The sequence below is a fragment of the Martes martes genome, assembly GCF_963455335.1.
Source record: "Martes martes genome assembly, chromosome: 1".
In the NCBI taxonomy this organism is placed as follows: domain Eukaryota; kingdom Metazoa; phylum Chordata; class Mammalia; order Carnivora; family Mustelidae; genus Martes; species Martes martes.
Window position 1 is genome coordinate 202147419 of NC_137888.1, and position 21969 is coordinate 202169387.

The window sequence follows — 21969 nt, forward strand, 5'->3', positions numbered from 1 at the left end:
TGAGAGGTCCTGGTGAAGGGTATTCCTGAAACAAAACCACACCCACTCAAATACGCAATGTCCACAGCTGCTTCCACCTATAAGACAGAACTGAGTTAAAGCAACAGAGACGGTACAGCCCCAGAAGCTGAAAACATGGGACTACCTGATCCTTGAAAGCAGGAGGAAACTGCAGCCCTGACAGGCTGTGCTGAGTGAGTATCAAAGGGACAGAGGTGACCCAGACACACCACAACAAAAAGTCAGGGTACAGGCACACCAAGGAGATGCTCCAGCTCTGAGTTGGCCCCAGGGCACAAAGCAGTACCTGCTCTCTCCAAAGCATGGAGCCTCATTAACCCTCTGTCCCCATGGAGTAGGGGAGAGCATGACTTGGCATACTAGAGAGGCAAAGAACCAGCCCCATGAGAGCCAAGGAGCCAACAGTGAGGCCAGCTACACAAGCCCGTCCTTGGCAACCAGAACTGGCCTGTCTCTACTCTCATACCTAGGAGGTATCCACTGGGTAACAGCCAGTATGTGCCCTCCAGGCCCCTGATCTGTCCCTGCCTATCTTCCCTTAGCCATGATCACCATGCCCTCACTGAGGAATATATCATCCACTCTCCACACCATGCCAGTGCAGCCATTCCTAAAGCCCCTCAAAACCCCCCAATGCTTGTTAACATCTTACTCTGACCTTTGAGGGCCTGCCTGCTTTAGGCCCATGTGACCCTATGAAGTCATCTGACATGTATGTATTTATGTATATACACACACACAACATTCCTGGCTCACACTAATCTTGTCTCAATTCTTCATACTGCCACATCTTGCCTCCACCACTGGGCTTTTGCACACAGTGTTCCTATAACTGGGAAAGCCCTTCCCTCCTCCCACTCATCCTTTAGACTCAAGCACCTGTTACTTAAGCATCCTCTCCCTAAGCAGTCCCTCCCCATTCCCCCTTCTATTACTGAGGACTACAGCCTCAACACTTAGCACAGCTGATCTTGACATTTGACATCCAGCATCCCATTAGGCTCTCTTCCCCAAACACTGTGGAGAAAAAGCTCTTGTTCATCTCTTTATCCAATGCCTAATGAAGCAAGGGTAGGAAATGGCATCCTCCGTGAGTTATAAATACCCAACCACTATGTTTCCACCATGGACCTGAGGCAAAAACATAGCAATATAAATATAAACCCTACCCTTAATTAGAACAGCAAGTCAACTTGCCAGGAAGAAGTAACACTGAGATAGTCAAGGCCACAGTGCCACCACAACTCCTGGGGGAAGCTCTCTCCACCCTCCCTTATACTGTGTTTGGAGAAAGGCAGAGAGCTTCATGAATCACTGGGAGGTTCCAGAGACCTCTACAGCCTTGCATCTGGAAAGGCCTTCTCTGTCACTGCTGAGAAGCATGACCTACCCCTGGCACCCACACCCTGTACTCCCCTCCTCCTTTCCTGTTCTATCCTAAAACACTCAGTACAATCTTTCCAACAGATCCCTTCCCTGTCCAAGGCTTGGCTCCACCATATCACTTTTTCCTGGGCATTCCAGGAATCCCTCCCTTTCATACCACCAAACCTGAATGTTCTAGTGCTCCCTCCTGATGAATCATAACTAGTTGCAGGAGCCCACCTGAGCCCTTGGGCAGACCCTCAAGTCTTAAGACCATTCGAAGGACCAAGTTACAAGCCCCGGCACCAGGCAGGCTCTCAGAACCAACAAGCTTCATGCTAAGTAGTCTCATTAATGTTGTTCCTCGAAATATTTCAACTCCTATCTAGAGTTTCCACCTTGCCCCCCAGCAGTTGCCCTAGCAAGTCCACACAGAAGTTCAAAACTTCAGACAAACCCCTATATTTAAATTAAAATGCTCATTAATCAAATGTCCACATCTATCTAGACATGTCTGAAACTTTGGGAAGTGTCTGAAGTGTTAGTGTTTAGCACTGAGGATGCTTGGTATGTTACATTAGTAAAGGACATCTCAAAGAAAATGACACAAGAACAAAAGAGGAGATGACATCTCCGTTAACAATGAGAAACTAAGGGGCGCTTGGGTGGCTCAGTGGGTTAAAGCCTCTGCCTTCAGCTCAGGTCATGATCTCAGGATCCTGAGATGGAGCCAGGCATCAGGCTCTCTGCTCAGCAGGGAGCCTGCTTCCTCCTCTCTCTCTACCTGCCTCTCCGCCTACTTGAGATCTCTGTCTGTTAAATAAATAAATAAAATCTTTAAATAATAATAATAATGAGAAACTAAGAACTGGTGTCTACCATTCTGTGTACATGCACCAATATATGCTACTATTAAGGAAATTCGCTGACAAACAGCCACAGGAAACAAGGAATACCCTCAATCTCCAAGCCAAGCACTGGAGCAGCAAAGACCTCAATCTGTTTCTGGACACTGCTCTCCTAAGTCCCCTGAAGACTCTTAAGAGTCCCATGTCACCCCATACAGCTGGAAAAAGTGCATCCAAGCCCCACCCCTGTAGGGACCAAAAAAACACCCACGGAATCCCTGTGCTCCAACATTCCCAAAATGATGTTACAATGAGCCTTCTAGAATCACACATATATACATCCTTTTTTTTTTTTTAAACCTCATAGTATCTGGCACAAGCTAAGCGATCAAAATGTGAGTGCCTTTGCTCTTTTCTCCCTAAACTAACTCTTGGGAGGATAAAATGCATGTTCATAAGGATGCAAGACATTTCTGACTTCAGAAAAATTCCATTTTTTCCCCATTGTACTAAGATATAAGTAACATCAAATTGACCATTTAGCTAGTAAGTCTACAGCTCAATGATGTTAAGTCCATTCACACTGTTGTGCAACCATCACCACCAGCACCATCCGTTTCTGGAACTTTGTCACCTTGCAAAACTGAATCTCTGTCCCCAATTAAACACTAACTCCCCTTTACCCCCACCCCAGCCCCTAGCACCCGCCATTCCACTTTTCTAGCTCTGTGAATTTGACTACTCTAGGGACCTCGTAAGTGGAATCATACAATATTTGTCCTTTTGTGTCTGGCTTATTTTCCTCAGCACGACATCTCTTAAGGTAGAACCACATACATCATTTTAACCCTTTGAGGCCAAACTGTGTACAGAACAAAGCCCATAGGCCTTGTATTTCTACAGCCAAATGTATGACTCTAGAACTCTGCTTCCCAGACAAGCCATGTCTCTGACATCCTCTACTCTCCAAATAAACTACACAAAATGGCACTGGAAAAACTTAGAACAGTAAAATGAGAGCAGCAGTAAACATTACGCCTCAGTATCATCACTTTAAGTAAGCCTCATCACTTTAAGTATGCTTATCTCACCCCAGCTCTGACCTCCCAAAGCACCCCATCTCCCTGGGATATACCTCTTCCAGCTCTATCTCACATCCAAGAACCAAGGGAATCAAGCAATGCCTGGTGGGTGAATGGTAAAAATGACTAGCTTGTCTTAGACATAAACATTTCCTAAAATGGAAGCCAGAGATACCACAGCCCAATCCAAACCTATTCCCTGGAGCATCTGGGTTAGATGTGGAAACTTAACACATGCCCACCAGGGGTGCAAGCCTGAGCTCCTGACACAACCAACTCTACACAAGGGAGACCCACACAACTAGCCCAAACAGTGTACCTGCCAATCAGCATCAGTGAAAAGGAAAACACTGTAACCCACCTGCTCAAATTTTAAGAAACCAAGCCCACCTATCTTGTGAGGCAGAGCCAGGCCCAGGGGATTCACCACACTAGCTGAGTCCATGGATGATGCTGCCTAGAAACAGAGTAACATCAAGTGACCCCAATATGAAGCACCCAACTCGCATAGAGGGAAGACATTTCATTGCCCATTATTTCAGACAGGAATGCCCAGAGCACCCCTATCTCCTGGTCAACTGCTCCAGTATAGATTAAAAGAGGAGCAAAAATGATTGTCTGGGGTTCTCGGACTAGGGAAAGGCAAGTAGGCAGTCAGTCTCCTTTGCAAAACTCCTACGTCCCTGTGTGGCCTGTGATAGTAAAACATACAAAGAATACTCCTGAGATGCCTAAAGAGTGGTCCTGAGTCTCCAGGACCAGTCAAAACAGGAAAATCTGGGAGTGAGGATCACAAAAAGTCCCACCTGCAGAAGACATCCAACTCCAACTCCAGGGCAGCCAACAGAAAATCTAATGGCAGTGAGCCTCATTCCCAAAAACATATCATCCAGGCTGCCTCCACATCTTGCAGGATCTCAATCACCTCTATTAGCTTTATAGTTGGCTGCCAGGTCATGTTTATTTTCATGTCAAGAAATAAAACCTCCAGCCATTCTATTCTTACGGCAAGTTTTCTTGAGTTTGCTTTCAAAGAAGCAACACCTTACTTATCATAAAGGCAACCTCCTGGAAAGGTGAGACTCCTTCTTTCACCAGTGGACGGTTATCATCCACTACCACTGAGGCATCGTGGGCCCTAACCAGAGGCACCACGTGCCCCCACAACCAGGTCTGGGTGACCTGGAGCCTGCATGTACCGTGCAAGCAGGAGCAAAGCTACCAGTTGAGCACCTTCTCCAAGCTGTGAAGACAGGCCCTAAATCAGCAACCCACTCACTTTCATCTGGTGACAACACAGGCACCAACCCTGATCTACATATTCATGAGCAGGACAAAGACCAGTAAATTACACCAAGTCTCTCTGAGGAGCAGCATAAAGGCCATGGGCTGAGCTTACTTCCCCACAAGCCATGGTCCTGGAGAATAACAGCTATACTGGTACACCTGAAACTAATGTAATATTATGCGTCAACTATACTCAAATTTAGAAAGAGAGGGGGAGCAGATAGACTGCCACCATCTGGTAATCTTCTACAAGTACTGCCCAAGTCTTAAAGAACCGTATCTTACTTTTGAGCATATTTTTCTTTGGAAGGAGAAGCTTTTGTTATTCAAGAGCACCCAGAGGGAGCAGCATTCTAAAGACGGCCCTATTGTATACACACAAATGAAGACCTGGGCCTAGAAGAAAAGAACTTCACAGTCCTGAAATCTAAACAAAGTCTACCCACAGTAGTTCACATAACTTATCTTTGAAATGTCCAAGACAAGACAGTACTATTTGGGTCAGTCAGCAGTTGGTGGGATGGCAGAAATCTCACCAAAGAAATATAAATGGGAGAGAATCTCCAGTTTTCACCTCTAAACTGCACCTCACCTCTTTTCTCTGTCTTCTCACTGCCAATGAAATTACCCACCAGCCATCCTACTATAGCTGGATGAACATGGAGCCTCAGGTGACCTCTGCCACCTTGATCCCCGAGAAGGGTACTATCTTCCAAGCTGGCAATGGGAGACCAAGAAGCAGGGACACAGGTCTATTTAAGCTGGTAGTTTCCCCAAACACTAAAGGTCTGACTAAATCCAAATCCAAAGGGGCTAGTGAGTACCCAGGTAGGCAGCAGGGTCAGTGCTGTCCAACCACAAACCTTCCAGATACCCCCAAGCTGAGTTTCAGGCAGGAAGGTGGGACTTGGTTTTTAGAAATCCAGTCTGACAGCAGGTCTTCAAATACAAAACCACCTATAACCATCTGACCAACCAAACTTCCCTAAGTGGCAGAATTCATTTCTTTGACCATCAAGGCCCAGGTCAAATAGTTAATACCATCAGGTAACTTTTTTTGTTTTTTTTAAAGATTTTTAAGTAATCTCTGCACTCAACGTGGAGCTCAAACTCACAATCCCAAGATCAAAAGTCACACACACTCTACTGACTGAGCCAGGCAGGCACCCCCAACTGGTAACTTCTCAGAAGTTACTTCTCAGAAGTAGCTGAACTGTCCACCAACCACACTATGCCACACTATGCCACATGGCCAGCCCAGGAGTCCTGAGGCCTTGCAGCAAAGTGCAGGACAACGAACTGGTTCCTGGCCCCAGATGCTTCATCAGTGCTGTAAACTGATGATGTATCACAGCAATCACAAAAATTGCAGGACTAAAATGCTGCAAATGGAGAAGGAAAAAACTATAATGATGGCAACATCTATCAGTAAATAGTGGCTTACACTACATACACCAATTAAGAACAAACTGAGAAATGATGTAAACAGATGCCACACCTTCCTGACAATGTATCCAACAATAAAAGTTATGATCAGAGAATGTCAGGAATAGAGGGGCTCCCGGGGGAGGGTATTCACAGAACCATCAACTGTCAGGGGCATCTGGGTGGCTCAGTGGGTTAAGCCTCTGCCTTCAGCTCAGGTCATGGTCTCAGGGTCCTGGGATTGAGCCCCACATGGGGCTCTCTGCTTAGCAGGGAGCCTGCTTCCCTTCCTCTCTCTCTCTCTGCCTGCCTCTCTCTGCTTGTGATCTTGCTTTCTCAAATAAATAAATAAAATCTTAAAAAAAAAAAAAGAACAATCAACTGTCTTCACCATCCCCGGGTACCCTACAGGGTAAACTGAAGCCAAGGTGTAGGTGAGGGTGAACCACACCTGGCTTCTCTCAGCCATCAGAGCTCACCAGTGCCCGCATGGACACTTACCCTCACAGAAGGGTCAAGAGGAGGGGGAAGAGGAGGGACCGGGTGGACACAGGGCCCTGCTTGCTAGTTCTGCTGACTAGCATGTTGGTACAACTGCTACCTGACTAACACAGCCCAAGAACTAGCATCTAAGAAGCAGGAAGAAAACTGCACTTAAGATCAGATGCCTGGAGAACCCTGCTCCAAGAGAAGCAAAGCAGACAAGGCCAAACTGCCCCCACAGAAGCTTTACGAAGAGTTAAGGGCTGCCTTCTGGGGGGCAATGGAAAGACCAGAGTCTAATAATTTGCTTGCTGCTTCTGCCTCTAGTCAAAATTCTCCTTGCTGGTAAGAGGTTTTAGTACTAAAACTCTGAGGTGTTATAAGACGCAATGCAAACATCAAACGAACCTCTGCCTTAATAGAAGAAAGAATACAGAAATAAAAAATAAAAAGCATAAAGAAATCTGCAAGGGCCACACAGGCTCAGACCGTGTCCTTAATGGGACTTCATCTGTACCTGAGACTAACCCCAGAGTAAGCTGGAGGCACAATCAGCACATGTGCACACACAAGACCAACATATTGAGGTCACCACACAGGCATACATAGGGCTAACACACTTTGTCCTCCAGGCAAAGGCACAGCTCTAAGCCTTCAAAACTTGTGAAAACACAGAGCACACATCCCAGAGAAACACTGTCCTACATGGGTCAGGTCCAAACTTCCTCACTCTAGTGTCTCTGAACCCCAGTCTTGCCAAATCCAACCCCAAGTAATTTCAGTGGGAAGTCGCCCAGGGTCCCAGGCCATCTGCCCTCTCTCTAAGGGAGGTTGCAAGGCCAGCACAGGTGTAGAGGGGCAGAGGCTCGAGGGTGGTAGCGTTCACTCACCTAAACCTATACTGAGCCAGCCTCACAGGAGACCCTCCCGCCTCCTCCAAGGCCCACCCCACTGAACTGCTCTGCCTCCAGCTGCCTCACACAGACCTAGGTCCTATCTAACCATTCAGCATCAAGATGCAGCCTAAGACTCAGGCCCTGCAGATCTGTCCCGAAGTCCACAGTGACACCACTGCCAAGGCAAGGGCTCTACTGTTCCCATGGTCCAAGCCTCTTCCTGAGTGCCCAAGCCTCCTCCTGAGTGCTCAAGCATCAGTAGGGCAAGAAGGTGAGGGCCTGACTCTTCACTGAGAAAGCGACCATTAGGCACACAGTTTCAAACTTCTACAGGAAAGCCCACTGATGACAACTTCTGGGACACTGAAAGAATCATCTTTAACATGTTGACAAGAGATTTTGTTACTAAACAAGGAAAAGAAAAGCTAACAGTGGCTAAGAATTATTGAATTCTTTATTTGATAGCAGGCAGGGTGCCGGCACTTTACATGTTTGATTTCATTTAATCCTCATGACCACAGAACAAGGTACTGCCAATGCTACCCACTTCACAAGGGATACGGCCAGGGGGTACTTCACATGGGGGAACTTCCTGGGTTACCAAACTTCACAGAGGGTATTGCCATTATTACTCCTCCTTCACATGAGGTACTATCATTGATGTGGGCACTACCCATACTTCACACAGGGTGGCACTGATACCCAGATTTGACAGGTGAGAAAACGGAGACTGACAGAAGTCAAATGGGGATCCAAACCCAAGCCAGCTATCTCCCAGGCCCAGGCTCAAATCTGAACTACTGTACCATCAGGGACAGTCTGACTTCGAAACCATCCTGAGGCTGGATCCTTCCCAAGGTTCTGGGAAATTTTCCTAGAGCAAAGATCAGCACACCCGCAATTCCTCTTCTAAGAGCACATTAACTTAACCCTTTGCTGAATTGCTAGAAACTTCATGGAGGAGTGAGCCTCAACTGCACAAGCTGTATCCTGTGGACCATGTAGCAAATTCAATGACTCCCTTTCTTTAAAAGGCACAAAACCCCTAAAGGGTGTTGAAGCTCATATGTCTGAGCTCTTACCTGCCAAGGTACAAGCCAAAGGGCTTAAAGGACATAATCAACTGCCAGCCTAGATCACAAACCAGAACGAATTTTCATCTTCACTCCTAATAAGATGTACACATCCGCCAACCACTCTCTAGTGCATCAAAGGAGCAAAGCAGGATCCCTCAGCAAGGAGCATATATGCAGATTTCGCACAAGGCTCACAAGTGTGAGGCAGTGAACAGAGCAGACACAAACCAGTAGGAAGACTGAGCTCCTGGCCACTGACACAGCAGAGAGGACAGCAGAGGACACAGGGCTCAGGGACAGCCCAGGCCCTACAAAGAGGGCTTCCTGGGGTGGTCAGGGGCCAGGACAAATGCCAGCCCTCCCAGATCTGTATAAGGCACAACATGCTGCTACCCTCACTTAACTGGCCTGATTCCTCACTCCCATCCTCCCCTCAAAATCAGGACTCTGACAGCATATATTGTACATCACCAACCAGGTGCTACTCTGGAACCCAAGTCATTTCCTTCCAAATGCCAAATCCCCAAGGCCCCTTTCCTTCCTGCAACTACATGCCCTCCCCTCCTCTCAATGCTAGTGTTGTCACTCTGTGGGATGCCCACCTGTCTTCTCCCCTGGACTCCGCCCAAAGAGCCATGATTTGAAAACATTTCAGCAATGCATGAAACAAGGAAACTTTCTCAAAACAGGAAGGAGCAGCTGTTGAAATAATTCATGTCAATGTTTCAGAAAAGTGCCTTAATTGCTCTGGGTCTCTCTGGAAAACTGTCCAAAACCTCAAGTTGGAAAATCCTCAGAATCTGGAAAATGCAGGTTACCAACCAGCTCTTGGGACACTGGAATCATATCGAGCCTCTTCGTGATTCCTCTAATTGCTACAATTCCTCAGGCTATGTCGGGCTGTGTTCGTCTAGGTTCCATCCATTTGTCATTACTTCACTTCTGGGAACAGAGCAGAACTTTTCCTACATGTACTAGTATGTGATAGTCCCTTTTACCTGCTTTTTGTGCTTTCTTCTAACACAAAGCACAATTAGTTTAGGAGGAAGAAACATAAGAACAGATCAAGTTCTGCACCTTTCCCCCCACAACAGAGGTGGCCACAATCTGGCAAATTCACAGACATACCTCTTGCATTCAAAAGGGTTCAAGAAGTCACAGAGGGCCTTCATACCTCAATTCACTGAATCCTCCCTCCCAGACAGGTAAAACAAAGAGGAGTCATCTAGCACCAAAGGCCAGACTGTCTCACCAACACCCACTTTTTCCCAGGCAGTAGACACTACCTTGAACCACTTTCTCCAGGACCCAGTTCACCTCACCTTTGCTCAAATTCAGCACCCCTGAAAGCAAAGACTCACAATCTTGGAGCCTGTGTCACCTTCCAGTCCTCACCCTGCTGCTACCTCTTAGACATGCTTATACCCACTCTTCCCTCTCTCCGGGCACCCTATCCTATCTCCCTTATGTGGCCGTAAGACTCTTGAGGACAGGAAAAGACCATCAGCAGAACACAAGGGTATAACATAGGCTGAACAGGGAAGGGACCCCAATTTTTTTAAAGATTTCATGTATTTATTTTTGTGAGAGAGAGAGAGAGAAAGAACAAGTGGGGGGTAGAGAGGGAGGGGCAGAGGGAGAAGCAGACTCCCCATTGAGCAGGGAGCCTGATGTGGGACTGGATCCCAGGATCATGACCCAAGCCAAATGCAGATGCCTAACCGACTGAGCCACCCAGGTGCCCTGGGACCCCAGTTTTTGAAGGACAAATGAGTTGTTCTCAGCCCCTGATATCATGCTAATCCCCACCCAATCTCCTTGCACAGTGTCTCTGGCACCTGTTCTCTGCTTTTTATTCCCCATCAGGCAAATTCAACGCCATATTAGCTCATGCCTGCCTTTTATCAATGTCTCTTTTTCCTGACTGGCTTCCCTGCTCAATTCAAGTGCATACTCTCCTCACAAATCTCTGAGGGCTCTCCATGCTTTTCAGATGAAGTATAAACAATCTTCCATTTAAAGTCATCAACAATAACTGGAACGACCTGCATTTTTTTTTTAAACCTTATTTCCCACTATGACTTTCCATAAACGCTGAGGTCTGGGAAGGTTATCTGCCAACTCCATCCATCCAGAATGCTCCAGTGCAAGGAAACACTCCTTGTAAATGGTCTAGTCCCACATTACCAACCTTTTCCACGAGAGCTATGGACCTCTTGGGACCAAGAAGAGAGTCCCCTCTCAGAGGAGTGTGCTGGAGAGTGGAAGGAGACAGATCAGAAGTCCATCCTGTTCATAACAAGATGGCATATAATAAAAATTACATTTGTACAGAGTACTGGAGTATAATAAGGGTGACTCACAACCTGGGGCTAGGACCACCTGGCTGCAACATCTCTGCAACATTGTCACCCATCCCAACCAGCCTGCTAAAGAAGCTCAGAGCCAGCAACACATCTCCTCTGTTAATTCCACCGTGTGGTGGTGAGGAGTCTACACAGCATTTCCATCAGAGCAGCTACTCCATCAGAGCAGCTTAGCTCTTAAATGTCAGTGGTTAACTTAAAAAAAAAAAAAAAAAAAAAGCCAGAAGTGGTTCATAGACTCAGAAGTCTGGTCAAACAGATTAAAGTTACCTTAATTTTTCTAAGCAATTTAAGTCTCCTTTTTCCCTTAAGCCACAAACCATGGCAAGAGTGGACAAGCTCTCCCACTATCTTAACCTGCACAAAAGATGGGGACACATCTGAAATGCTCACCCAATGCTAAGCCCCTTCTCTGACCACTTTCACTGCCTATTGTGGCAGGGTCACTTGATCGTCTCTCTAGAAAGAAGAACCCTATTCCATACTCCCTGAGGGGGTGAGTGGGTGCCTACTGGCACTAGGAGCAGAAAAGGCCTCTGTCAAATAGTGACTCACCAATGGGCCTCCTAGAATCCCTCATGGCCCCCACCCCCAACCTTCTCTTTTCCAAACAAAACATGTTTAATCTCTCTAAATGGTTCTGTGATAAAGTTTAAAGACCACTCCAGCACCAGATTGTGCTGTTCTAGAACCATCCAGCACCCTTAGGTGGGTGTTAAGTGCCCCCACCCCACCCCAGACTAGCATAGCCAACCACTGAAGCCTAGTTCAGCAACTGACATTTAGCCCATTCCACCTTATTTCCATGGTTGCTTGTTTTGATCCTGAAATGGTCACCGACATGTCACCTGAAGGACTGCAAGTAAGTGCCATTACTTTTTTTTTTTTAAGGGAAAAGGAGTTTTATGCTCTTAAAATTGAAAGCCATCACCCACTCAATTCCAAAAGAGGAAACACTGCTAGTTTTGTTTTTGTTTTTTTTAAGGCAGCCCTGAGATTCCAAAACCAGCCCTGAGTTCTTCCTCCCTATGTCCAGTCCTATCCTTATACTACGGACACCATGATGATGTCAGGACTCAAAAAAGATGAGGCTCCTTCACTTATCCTGATGGCATCATGTGATGTGTGGAATTCTTTAATTACTATATTATACACCTGAAACTAATATAACACCATACTGTTAACTGAATTAAAATAAACAAACAAAAAAAGATGAGGCCATGAGGAAGGAAATCTGCCAATGGACCTCCTAATTAGGAAGGAGGAACCCAGAACAAAACAGAACTGACCAAACCAGTGGATGGAACTAGAGGGTATTACGCTAAGTGAAATAAGTCACTCAGAGAAAGACAAATATCATATGATTTCACTCATATGTGAAATCTAAGAAACAAAACTGATGAACATAAAGGAAGGGAAGGAAAAATAAAATAAGAAACAGAGGGGAGACAAACCATAAAAGACTCTTAACTATAGGAAACAAACTGAGGGTTGCTGGAGGGGTGGGGGGTGGCAGGATGAGGTAACTAGGTGATGACATTAAGGAGGGCACGTGATGGAATGAGCACTGTATGTTACACGTAACTAATGAATCTCTAAATTCTACCTCCGAAACAAGTAATATACTGTATGTTAATTAAATTGAATTAAAGTGAGAAATTTAAAAATTAGATAGACAGATAGATAGATAAATAACTAGCTGACCCAACCATAAAGAAATAAGGATACAGGGTGCCTGGCTGGCTCAGTTGGTAGAGCATGCAACTCTTGATCTCAGGGCTGTTAAGTTCAAGTCCCACACTGGATACAGAGATTACTTAAAAGTAAAATCTTTAGGGGCACTGGGTGGCTCAGTGGGTTAAGGGTTTCTGCCTTCGGCTCAGGTCATGGTCCTGGGGTCCTGGGATCAAGCCCCACATCAGGCTCTCTGCTCAGCGGGGAGCCTGCTTCCCTTCCTCTCTCTCTGCCTACTTGTGATCTGTCAAATAAATAAATAAAATCTTAAAAAAAAAAAGGTAAAATCTTTAAAAGAAACAAGTATATGTGCTGCCGAAGCAAGCACAAGAAACAAGTAAATAAGGATGACAGAGATCAGACCAAGGAAGCTCCAGGAGAGAACAGAGAGCTATGTTCTCCTTCCTTCTACAAATTAAACCAGGGGCGGGCCACTCTTCCTCTCAGGCCTCAGTCTGTAACACCAAGGACTGCCCCACTCATCTTGAAGTCTGTGTTATGTTCAGTAAAACGGCACACAGGAGCAAGGTAGTCCCAGGTTAATCCTAAACTTGTCTGGGGCCCAAGGATCAAACATAGTTACATTTCTAATGCTCTGTCTGATAAACTGACTACAAGGATTCAATTTCATTTCCATCCAAACTGGGTATATTAATATCTTTGTCCAAGAAAACTTCAAAAGCAGACCAGGCAACTCCTACTACTGACACCGGAGGTTCCACCTCCTCCCTGGCTTTCACCAGAGACAAAAGCCTCAACAAGAGAAATTTCAAAGTTTGGGAAGCAGAAGGAAGAGACAGATAACCCACATACAAACTGCTAAGAAGGTCTAATCAAACCTGGAAATCTCCCAGGTTCCAGTGCATGTAAGAGAATCCCAGGGAAGGTGGGGATTCAGAATTCTCTGAAAAAACCACTGCCACTGAAGGGACAGGTGCAAAGCCTTTTACATGCAGAGGATTAACACATGAGACAACAAAAAATGAAGTTCAGGGACACCTAGGTGGCTCAGCCAGTTAAGCATCTGCTTCTGCTCAGGTCACGATCCCAGAGTCCTGGGATAGAGCCCGAAGCCCCTTATCACATGGTCTCTCTGCTCAGCAGGGAGCCTGCATCTGCCGCCCCCCCCCCTCCGTCTACCACTCTATTTGTGTGCTCTGTCAAATAAAATCTTTTTAAAAATGTTTTATGAAAAAATAAAATCTAATCATTTGAACTGGCAATGTTCTGTCAATGATACACAAGTCCTGAGAATATTACAGGTGTGGAGTGACTTGACCAATTCAACCAATGCCTTCAAACCAAGAATTCAGTTTGCTACACTCCTACTTTCCCCAAACCATTGAGCAACTGGGAAAAAAAATGTGCTTCCTCTGCAGATGTGAATAAGGTTGTAGTGGCAAAGTTTTCAGAACCTGCTGAGTAAATCTGCCCAAAACAGACAATAAAACTAAAAATCTCTTATCACCACCACAAAAATCCACCAAGTGAAGAGAATACTGGCCTGAAACCTGCTCACCTCCAAAGTCATGTCAAGCAGCTGCCTCTAAGCTAAGAATGTGTGGAGTATAGTTCAACAGCCATTAAATCAAAGGCTAATTGCACAGAACAACTGGGATTAGAGGAAATGTTATGCTGGGATTACATGCAGGTTTAAAGCCAAGGGCTCCTTTTTTTTCCACTTCCCTTCCAAATAATTTGATGACCTTTTTAGGTGAGATCTCCTTACAATGAGCTCTAAAGACCTCCAAATTGTGAGGCTATGGTGGAATTTTGTTATAGAGAAAACCCAAAGCCTCAATCTGAATGTTTCACTGTGTGATAATTGAGATATGCAACCTTACGGGGATCACCAGGCAGTTGTCATCTGGAGGGAGAATTTTGTCTTAGAGGTGAACAGAGGAGTCAGGAGCCGGGATACCTCTTACTTGGGAATATTTCCATTTTTGTCCTCACAGTCATCCTAGATCAAAGATATACTCCCTGTCTACAGACAGGAAAGCTGAGGCCAGGTAGCCAGGCAACCCACCCAAGGGTGAAAAACAGTAAACCACTCAGGGGCAAAGCCTGATCTGTCCAATTTCTAGGCCAGCTTGGGAGCTGTAAGTCTGGAAGGAGCCTAGGATTCAGTCCCAACCTCTCCCATTTGCCACTACATGCACCATCAGGAGGCAACCCACTTCCCATCCTGGGTCAGAGACTACTTAGGGATAAAGCCAAAAGTGCTAGGGGCTCCTCCTGGTTGTTAAACGCAAGAACCCCTGGCAAATACCTTCCCATCTCACACATGGAGGCACTATCAGAACATGAGATTTAGCAAACCCAGGAAAAGGGTTATCTCCTTTCCTCTAGTGGGGCCCCACCAACCCCGCTATCCTGTATCACTAGAGAGGCACCCGGGCTAGTGGAAAAAACATACAAAATCTGAACTCTTTAAAAAAAAAAAAAATCTGAACTCATAAAGGCTGGAGCCCACTCCCAGTTGTAGAATAATCAGCAAGGTGGCCCTAGAAAGTGTCACCCTCTGTAGGGGACTCCAGTTTCTTCCATCTAGAACATGAAGACAGGCTATGGCTCCAAGGGGCACACAGCATACAGTGACAGTTTGTCCTCCAAGTGTGGAGATGTTCCACACCTGAAGCAAAGCAGTGCCTTTGTGCCCTGCCTCATCCATTCTTTTTTTTTTTTTTTAAAGATTTTATTTATTTATTTGACAGACAGAGATTACAAGTAGGCAGAGGCAGGCAGAGAGAGAGGAAGGGAAGCAGGCTCCCCACTGAGCAGAGAGCCCGATGCCGGGCTCGAGCCCAGAACCCTGAGATCATGACCTGAGCCGAAGGCAGAGGCTTTAACCCACTGAGCCACCCAGGTGCCCCTGCCTCATCCATTCTAATCGTAACAGCATTCACTGAACTATATACACACACTAGGCCCTGTGCTAAGCCACTTGAATTTATTATCGCCTTCCAACTCAGTTGTTCAAGGTAGACATTACCTCCTTTTTAGAAACTGGAAACAGAGGGTAAGGTTCAGTCAGCAAGGTCACATCACTAGAAAGTGGCAAGTGGAACTTACACCCAACAATCTAGGGCAAAGCCAGGGCTGGTCCATGACACCACTGCAGGGACCTGCTGCCTGGGAATAGGCACAGGGGCTCACTTCTCACTCAGCAAACAGCAGGCAGCCCTGGATAAGGAACTGGTTGGCCACTGTTTTAGTGTGCTCAAAGGCATCACCTCATTTAGGCTGAATTAAGTCTGAAGATTCAAATCAAAAGATCTGTTCAGCAGGGCAGGTCAGGTGGTGCCACGTCTGGGGACAAAGCTGCAGGAGGGAAGGCTGAAAGATTCTTCAACAAGTGGAGACTTTCTCACCAACCCCACACTGCTTCTACCCTCTCCAACCACCCCTACCCGCCCCTCAATCCCCAGCTGCAGCTAGCTATCTTTGAGGCCAAGCAACTGCAAAGTACTACAGTCTCAAACATTCCCCAAAACTCCTACTCCAATTTACTCCAATTTCCTACTCCAACTTGCAGGTACTGTCCATATCCTTCCAGGATACTACTCTATCTCAGATGCTGGTCTCTCTCATTCTCAGACAGATATCAAGCCTTCAGTCCTTTCATGTAAGGAACCAAGAAACAAGAAGGCAAGGCCCCTGGCAAACTTAACCTAGAAACAGGGTAACCCTTCTGAGGATCAAGAGAAAGTGGGTGCAGTGCACTGAGAAGCTGCAAGGGCCCTTCTCCCGCCCCCCCCACCTGCCACCTCAGAGGGTTTTGGAGGATTCCCAGTCACTTCCTAAGGCTACCTGCAGGTATTCAATTAGAGTAAGTTCCTTTGTCTTCTAAAAGACTAACCTACATTTTCATCAGACAAAAAGAGGTCACAAATACAGCCTAGAAAATGAGGGGAGGGTCAATAAGCCCATGGTCTGACATTCCTCTTGACTAAAAATTCCTGGATCATATTTGCCAGCATCTACAAGTATGCAGGATCTGTCCCCAGCTGGTACTTTTGTTTCTAAGAACACCAGCCTCACTACTTCCACTTCCCTGCCACCACTTCAGGTCCCATCTTTTATCTCAACCTTAACCCGTGGCCTTCTAATTCAATGTAAGATACAGTCTTCTAGAGTTAGAACATCTTACCCAAAAGAATAGCAACCTGAAGCCAGACTAACTAACCTTCTAAAACAGTACAGATAACTCAAGAGCATCCATTCTACCAACCAACCACACTTAGCAGTCAACACAGTTCTGTGAGCCTCTAACTATGACAGTGCCAACTTGTTCTTCCAGTTTTGCCACACTTCCCAACCCAACAACTGTTAAAAGGAAATCCCAGAGATGCTCTATTACCCCAGGATGACTGCTCATAAAGACCTCACCTAATCACCTGTTTCATAATCTTCCCAGTTTTCTACAATGAGCATAAATTAACTCAATTATCAGGGGGAGAAAAAGTCTAGGGAAAATAGCCTTGCTCATTCCACCTAATAGCACAGAAACATCACAAGTCCAAGCAGGTAGTTCTCCAGACAAGCATTTGAGTTGCCCATGGTTTTGGAGATTAGCACACTGACAGTCCTTAACTGAACTCATCGGTAAGGCAGTTACATTTTTGGTCTTTGTGGGGAATTGACATATCCAAGACTCTGATGGTCATTCCTAATTTTTCCCTAAGAGAACGAATATCAGAAAATGCCAGCATTTGGGGTTCCTGGGTGGCTCAGTTGGTTAAGCATCTGCCTTCAGCTCAGGTTCCGATCCCAGGGTCCTGGGATCCCCTGGGATGGAGCCCCCAACAGGCCCTCGGCTCAGCGGGAAGTCTGCCTCTGCCCTTCCCTTCCACTTGTTCTCTTGATCTCTCAAATAAATAAATATTTTTTTAAAAAACTAAAGAAAAAGAAAATGCCAATATTTGGGGCACCGGCTGGCTCGGTTGGCAGAATACGTGACTCTTGGTCTCTGGGTCATGAGCTGAAACCCCATGTTGGGGGGGTAGAAATTACTTTTAAAAATGAAGAAAACAGGCACCTGGGTGGCTCAGTCAGTCAAGTGTCTGCCTTCAGCTCTGGTCATGACCCCAGGGTCATGGGATCAGGCCCCATGTTGGGCTCCCTGCTTCCCCCCCTCCCTCTGCTTCTCCCACACCCGTGCTCTCCCTTGTGCATGCACACTCTCTCTCAAATAAATAAAATCTTTTACAAAATAATAAAGAAAATAAATATAGGGGGGCGCCCGGGTGGCTCAGTGGATTAAGCCTCTACCTTTGGCTCAAGTTGTGATCTCAGGGTCCTGGACTCCAGCCCCGCATCGGGCTCTCTGCCCGGTGGGGAGCCTGCTTCCCCCTCTCTCTCTGCCTGCCTCTCTGCCTACTTGTGATCTGTCAAAGAGATAAATAAAATCTTTTTTTTTTAATAAATAAATAAGTGAAGGATTGCTGAAAGAAAGAAAGAAAGCCAGCCAGCCAACATTTCAGAATGGCTTCACTATTTCCTACCTGTGCCTTTCAGAAGCATCCTTCAGTGGTCTGCTATCTAAGGCCCAAGGTGGTCCTAGCTGTGAATTCCATCACATGGGTCCCTGTCTTGTCCTCTTCAATAGCAGTCCCACTGTTCTCAAGGTAAATCCCAGACCCTCTTAGGTCTCTGTGCATGTCTCTCTCTCTCTGCTCCAACCACCCTAATCTTCCTTCAGTCCTAGACACTCTATCAGAAATGCTCTTCCCATTTCTCTTTACCTACTTAGCTCCTACACACCCTCCAATCCCAGCTGGAGAAGGCCCCCTTGAGTCTTGCTCACCAGGTCACAGCATCCTTTTCTCCTTGACCCTTTTAAGTTTCCCATGTTTATGAGATTAATTATGATTTCTCTCCCACTAATCTCATGGTAAACTCCATTGAGCAGGGATTCCTAGCGCAGTGCCGAAGGCACAGTGTACACTTTGCTATTTATTGAATAAGTCTATCCAGAAATCACTCCTCACAATGTCAGAATTCACAAAATACATGATGCAAAGCAAGTGACAGCTACTGAAGAATTGAGAACTGGAGTCTTTAAACTGTATTTTATTACTCAAATAAAAAATGTTTCTTGGGGCACCTGGCTGGCTCAGCTGGAAGAAAGTATGCAACTCTCAATCTCAGGGTTGTGAGTTCGAGCCCCACATTAGGTATAGAGATTACTTAAAAATAACGATAATGAAAAATGTCTTTTTGAAGCAATTTCTTATTTTTTAAATAATCATAAAACACAAAGATATAAAAACCTTTAAGGGAAAAAAAACCCACTCCTCACCCTAACCCAGAAATTTTGTTGACATTCTGGTACAAATCCTTCCAGGATTTTTCCTACCACAAGAAGCATTATTTCTTTCCTCGCTATCAAAATATACGATTGTACCTATACCCCTGGAGCTAATAATACATTATATGTTAATGAAAAAATTAAAAAATATATACGATTGTAGGATTTGCCAAATGATACTGCATTAATAGAGGTGACTTGACATTTAAAAAAAAAATGATGTCATCTGAATGGAAAAAACAATGCATCCAAATCGGTAATACAGGACCCATCCCAATTTCTACATCACATCCAAGATGAGAGGTCATAGTCTGCAAAAATCAGCTTCAGAATTTTAGGGAAAGAATATGGGATGAAAGACAAAGAATGGGGGACTACATGAGGAAAGTATCTATTGCAAATTGCTCTCAAAATCTCCACTCTAAACTACTTCCTCTAGAAAAAGGCCAACTTGAGGCACCTGGGTGGTGCAGTGGGTTAGGCCTCTGCCTTCGCTTCAGGTCATGATCTCAGGGTCCTGGATCCAGCCCTGCATCAGGCTGTCTGCTTGGCGGGGAGCCTGCTTTCCCCCACTCTCTGCCTGCCGCTCTGACTACTTGGGATCTCTGTCAAATAAATAAATAAAATCTTTTAAAAAAAAGATATAAGAAAAAGGCCAACTTTTAGGAGTTGGAAGCTGAGGAAGCAAATATAAAGGGGCAAGTCTGTGGCCTGGATCCTTCAGGGCCAGCTGGTAACTCTGCTCTCTGAGGACAACACAGGGCTACAGTGGTGTCCCTAAGTTATCAGGTCATCCCCCCTACTCCCAGCAGAAGTAGCCTGGAGCCTGGACAAGTAAATGACCTCTTGTTTTAGGAAGGACCAGGAAATGTTCACACAGTGGATTACAAACAGGAACACTCCCAGACTCTGATGCCCCAAACATCAGGCTCAAGCCAAGCTCTGCCCCTCTACAACTCAGCAGCCTTGGACAAGCAGCCTGGCCTCCAGGAGCCTCAGTTTCCTCAGCTGTAATGTGGGGATTATATCCTCCACCACACTGTAGTGTTATGGGCAAGGAAGATGTGTGTGTACAATAGGCATTCTAATCTGAGGGCTGGTGTCTATCCTGCCCTCCTCCACAGCTTGCTGTCAGGTGTAACATGCTACTAATCTCAGCATCCTGATTAGGAGCCAGCAAACATTATTTCACCTCATCTAACTTAAAAGAAAACTTGTAACCACTACCAGGAAAAAAAAAAAAAAACAAAAAACATCAAAGAACAGTCAGTACAAGTCTGAAGCAACTACACAGAAGGCTGCCTGTCCCTCAGTTTATCTGTGCTGCCACAACCAGAAGGTGTCACTGTGCGAAATGGACACAGAACCACTTAACAAGCACTGTGTACTCAAGAAAACTGAAAGAAGTAAAAGGGTGAGGAAGAGAGAAAAATTAAAGGCTCAAGTGACTCACCCGGACTTTGATCTAAAGAATCCAAAGCTCTCAAGATAAGGATGAACTACACAGCTAAAAACGATGGGTCAAATACACAAAATTAAATAGCCCCCGCAAAGTTCCCAGGGCAGGGCAGAAATGCGCACCCAAGGGTTGACATTCAGTTCCTGAGAGAGGGCTCCCCATTCATTTCTGGGTCCCAGTGTGTTCACACACACCAAGTGTCAATCACGCTCTAGGCTGGGGCCCTGCCCATAAGCCTTTCCTTGTTGAAGTGATCAATTCCGATTCTTGGCAATAATCCCTTTAAAAGGCCAGCTGCTGCTGTCTAGTCACTGATGCCGACCCATTCCAGGTGGGGGTAAAAAATCAATACAGCCACCGCCTAAACCGGGAGGCAAATTCAAAGTGTACGGCCCTATGAAGGACTCGAGCCCAGAGTGGGGGGAAGGGTCCTGCGGCTCTCGGGGGTCAGGCAGTAAGGGCGCGAGCAGGGAGAGGGCCGGCCCTGCAGGCGTGGGCGCGCGGGGACTCTTATTCTGACACGGGATCCTCCTCCGCCGCCGCCGCCGCCGCCGCGGGGTTCAGCGCAGCGGCCAGGCCGGCCCGGGACCCCCGCCCCGCCTTGCCTGGGACCCCCCGCCCCGCGCGCCCACGTGCCGCCCGCCCGCCGCCCCCTCCCCCGCCCGTCCCGGACGCTCGGAAGCGACCCCTGGAGGCCCAGCCCCTCCCCCGGCCCCGAAGGAAGCGCAGAAGGAAGAGGGGCGACGCCAAGACTTTCCGGGACCCCCGCCTACCCCGGCCCCCACGTGCCTGGGCGGCGTCGGAGCGCGGAACTTTCTAGGGTAGCGCTAGAAAGACGCTCCCAGAATAGAAGGAGTAGATAGAACTCACTCGCCCGCTCTCACTTTTCTAGGCTCACACGGGGGTCCCTCAGAGCCCACTGACCCCCGACCCTGCCCGACCCTCGGCACCCCCGCCGCTCCAGGCTCCACCTCACGATCCCAGTCCGGACCCCACCCCCCGGCCCCTGCTCCCCGCCAAGTTTGGTCCAGAACTTACCGGGCCGCGGGCCGGCCGGGCCCTAGGGCAGCGCGCGGGTTCGCGGGGCCGCGAGGTCGGGGTCGCCTGCGGGGCCGGGCGGCCGAGGGGCCGGGGGCGCGGGGCCGCGCGCGCTCGCTCCGCCTGTGGGGCCGCCCGGGCCCGCGGCGCACGCTCCGCCGGTCCGCCCGCCCGCCCGCGCCGCCGGCCAGATAATGCGCCCCTCGGCCGCACACATGGAGCCCGGCGCCGGCGTCACCGCCCGGGACATGCGCACCAGGTCAGCGCGCCCGGCCCGCGGCCCCCAAAACACCGGGGAGCTCTTAAAGGCGACGCCGCCCTCCCGCGCCCGGCTGGGCGGGGACAGACGGCCGAGGGGCGGGGCCTTATTGTGGGGGCGGGACGAGTGTGCGGGGAGGGCGGGGCAAGGGAGGCCGGCACCGCCCCGGAAACACCGCCTCTCCAGACTGTGCTCCACGCGCCGCCCAGCTCCGCCCGTTGGGTTTCCCACGCGGGTTCGGGCGGGCTCCCGCCCCGCGGATTTCCCAGTGCCTTCCACAGGGCCGAGGGGTCGTCGCCAGCTCACCGGAGCAGAGC

At 47.5% G+C, this 21969-nt stretch overlaps 1 protein-coding gene across 4 annotated transcripts in view; it reads right to left on the reverse strand.

The window, feature by feature from the left end:
* Positions 1-21969, reverse strand: part of GATAD2A (GATA zinc finger domain containing 2A) — a 104822-nt gene that overhangs the window by 68881 nt on the left and 13972 nt on the right. For 2 of the 4 annotated variants that reach the window (XM_080806391.1, XM_080806390.1), the window contains exon 1: positions 21394-21494. The exons of the other annotated variants lie outside the window; for them this stretch is intronic. The gene's annotated coding sequence lies outside the window, so the exon portion shown is untranslated. Of the gene's footprint in view, positions 1-21393; positions 21495-21969 lie in introns of those variants that run through there. 4 annotated transcript variants of the gene reach the window in all.